The sequence below is a fragment of the Oreochromis aureus genome, linkage group 17 (assembly GCF_013358895.1).
Source record: "Oreochromis aureus strain Israel breed Guangdong linkage group 17, ZZ_aureus, whole genome shotgun sequence".
Classification (NCBI taxonomy): domain Eukaryota; kingdom Metazoa; phylum Chordata; class Actinopteri; order Cichliformes; family Cichlidae; genus Oreochromis; species Oreochromis aureus.
In genome coordinates, this window is record NC_052958.1 from 18,598,432 (window position 1) to 18,602,139 (window position 3,708).

At 39.4% G+C, this 3,708-nt stretch overlaps 1 long non-coding RNA gene across 1 annotated transcript; it reads right to left on the reverse strand.

The window, feature by feature from the left end:
- Positions 1-309: 309 nt before the first annotated feature.
- Positions 310-2,363, reverse strand: LOC120434082. The gene is made up of 3 exons (XR_005608939.1): positions 2,069-2,363; positions 1,851-1,930; positions 310-1,072 (listed from the first exon to the last, which is right to left on the reverse strand). It is a non-coding gene; the product is annotated as an uncharacterized LOC120434082 (long non-coding RNA).
- Positions 2,364-3,708: the final 1,345 nt, after the last annotated feature.

Here is a 3,708-nt window from a genome sequence, read left to right on the forward strand (position 1 = left end):
AGTGTTGCTGAACTATGAAATATTTTGGGTGCAGTATATTTTTTACACACAGGTATAATAGAATAGCTTTAGTGTTGTTGTTTATTTAAACTTGAGTATGAACTTATACAAAATGCAGCAAGATATTAAAAAAAACAGTTTTATTGATTAAAAAACACACAATATCGGATTCATATCGGTATCGGCAGATATCCAAATTTATGATATCGGTATCGGTATCGGACATAAAAAAGTGGTATCGTGCCATCTCTAGTTTCCTCTGAGCCGCTGAATAGCAGCAGGGAAGTGCATGATGTCCAAGAACTGGGCATCATTTTTTGATAAGAAAGTAACACTCTCTTAATGTCAAACCACCTTGTTCCAGATGCAAAGAAAACTGTACCAAGTTTATGAAGAAATTTATTTTTTTTCTCCATCTACATCATGTTTCATAGGTTACAACACACACTCAGAGGCACACACAAACCCTGGCAGTCAATTACACCTGCAGAGGGAAAGAGCTCCACGAGGCTTTTTACTTTGAGTCAGAAAGCAGAGTTGATCACCTCCTACATGCCTGCCATTCTTCTGCAAACTTCCCTTAACTGGATACTGAGTAACTGTGGGTTATCGGCTATAAACACAAAGCCAAATGTCAAAGCCACAGGTCGGCTGTAGTGTGTGTGACAAAGTGTAACAGTATGTGTCTTCATGTTTCAACAAGAACTCTGTCCTCCCCATCCTTTCCAATCTCACACACAGCAGTGGACCTATCGTTGCGCAGGTTTACTCATCAACTCACCCGTGGAGTCCCTCGATTTGAAGGGATGCTACATTAGCTCTGGTAGGACAAAATATACGAGGTGCTGTGCGGGACATGTTGTTATGAAACCTTGCCGTATGGAGCAATTTCTGAAGATGAAGCAATGCATTGCTTTGGTAACCTCCAAACATATGCAAGATTTTTTTTTTCCAAAATACTATTTAAATTTAGTGGGTTCAGTTGAATATTGAACACATCTTGTCGCTACAAGTGAAGCTGGTGGGGTTCCTTCCTCTTGGGCGGCACGCACATGTAAGACTTCCTCATAAGCTGTGAAAAGATGTGGTTCAGTCAACCGGATACATGGATACAAAAAGAATTCAGGCAGGCATGAAGTGATGTCTAATAAGGGTTGAGCAGCTTTAGCTAATTGAACACGTTGTCTGAGTGCAAAATATGTTAATATCTATCTATTGAATGAATGACTTCTCGATGACTTCAAATTTGTAATATTCTTGCATTTCCAGTCTTACTGGCCACTCAAAGCGCTTTAGACTACAAATTGCATTTTAACCATACATTCATACAATATTGTATAGTACACTTTTTGACGGCATCACACAATTTACGGTCATATTAACCTGACATGCATGTCTTTGGACTGTGGGAGGAAGAAACAGGGAGGACATGCAACCTCCACACAGAAAGGCCCCGGCAGCGGTTTAGCCCAAGAACCTGAGGCAACAATATAACCACTCCATCACCATGCTAAACTACAAGTTTTCTAGCAATCACAGCTACAAGACTACATTCCTTTTCCAGCAAAATCATTCTGACTGAGAACGACTGTTATGCTTGACTTATTGTTGAGTCCAATTCAAAGACTTACGATGAGTTGTGATGCCCTTATTTTAGACTCCTGAACCTTAGGGGCTTTAGACTAGACATGGCCATGTGTTGTGGAATGTTTAATTTTTGAATTTCTTTATTTTCAGTGAGAGGGGAAAAAAAAGAATCTTTTTCTACATGAAGTTTTAATCAAAACTTCATGGTTTTCCATTGTAACAAACAGAACATGCCAGAGGAATAAAAGTAAAGCAATACTTACAAGGCTCTTTTCCTTTGTATATAAGCTCCTTTCAGACATGCGCTGGATCTGAATGTGCTGGCCATATATTCTGAATATCTCTGTCAAAGTAGAATAGAAAAATTTAAATTGCAAGCAGAATTAACACTACTTATGTCCATCTTTGTAATTCCCTTTTTTTTTTTTTTTGAGAACTTCCCAAGCAACACCAACATGTACATAGAGACATTTTAACTCACCAGCTCCCTTTCTTATTTTAGTGAGATCACATAGTCAGCCTTCTCACTGACTCTACTCCAGGAGAGATCCTTCTTTTGGAGGGGCAGTGGCAGGCAACGCACATACAGATGTATAGATATTGCACTTCATGACAGCACCAAAGAGCACTAAACATTCAACAGTGCGACTGCACTTCGCTAGAGTGGATGCTGACAATGCTCATTTTCACAAGTAAAACGGTTCTCTCCGTTCATGTCGTGCGTCTGAGTGATGCTTGGAGAAACACATAAATGTGGCCTACGTTTGAAGGGCAGAATGCCACTTTTAAACATTTTTGTGGCAGGCGATGTTATTCTGTTTCAAAATGGGCCATTCCGTACACACCGCAAAGGAAAACATCGAGCGTATCCTTGAAACAGTAACAATTAATGCATTAATGGGGTTGTACTATCTCTGCAAAATGTTTGTGGCTGTGTTTCTCAGTAGTCAAGGCCACTGGCTCAGTTTTTTTCCAGTGTGGGAATCTCCAAGGATATTGCTCACGTTAGTTCAGTGATTCCATCGATTTATTAGTTGCTGTTAGTGCTGCTGTTTTTCGAGAGACGGCAGACGAGAACATTCTGAGTTTTTTTTTCCACACTGGGCAAAAACAGTGACTCAAAATAATATAAATAACATAATAAATTCAGTAAATTGCTCGGCCTTAATGCATTCCACGTGTCAACCAACTCTAATGACATTTGCCTGCCAGTGTGTGTTGCACTCTGACATCATTAAATCTGAAAAAGAAAAAAAGGGCTACGAAAATGTACGGCAAGGAACACTAAAGATATTATTGTAATTTGTGGTGTGAGAGACCTTACCAAAACATCTGGATTCATTTCACATTTTTTTCATTATTTTCTTTTGACACACATTTGTTGCTTCGCTGAACGGGGATACTTTTAATTTGGTGGTCAGAACTGACACTTTTGAAATTGAGAGATTCCCAACACTAACTTTGTCGCAAAAGGCTTTTTAAATCAAATGAATGTATATCAGCTCATATGCCCTTTTACAAAACAGACACTACCCAACTCAAATCCTTTGCATCAGGAAGGATGTCCAGCATCTGCTACAGTAGGTGCCTCTGCATATTTGTTTTTAAACCTGATGTGTAATAAGAGAAGCTTGCTAACGTTAAGAAGCAATTTTGGTCATGCTCAAGTGGCAACATCTCAAATGAAGCCAATATGGAAGTGCCAAAACCTCCAGGATCCCTCTATGACCATTTAGCTCCAAAATTGAGCCAACTGCATACGCTCCAGTGTTAACATGCTCAGCTTTACAACGTTAAAAGGCAAGTTTACAGCTTGAATAGCTTTTAACATCTCTAGGTGGGTTAATATTTTTATAATGATATTTTTATATCCAACTGGATAATGGAGCTGAGGGCGTGGCTGCTTTGAGTGGGGCTTTGGATGTATCACTGCTTTGGATTACTAACCAAGCTTGCTAGCATTAGCGAGTAGCTGAGCATCCAAATGGAGCAGCCACTACCTCCAAAGAAAAAACTAAATACGGCAGTGGGATACAAGACATCAAAAACCAGTCAAAAATCAGTGGATGATGTCTCGGTGAGTCTGCTTTCATGCTATAAAATGTCCTTGGATTAGCTTAA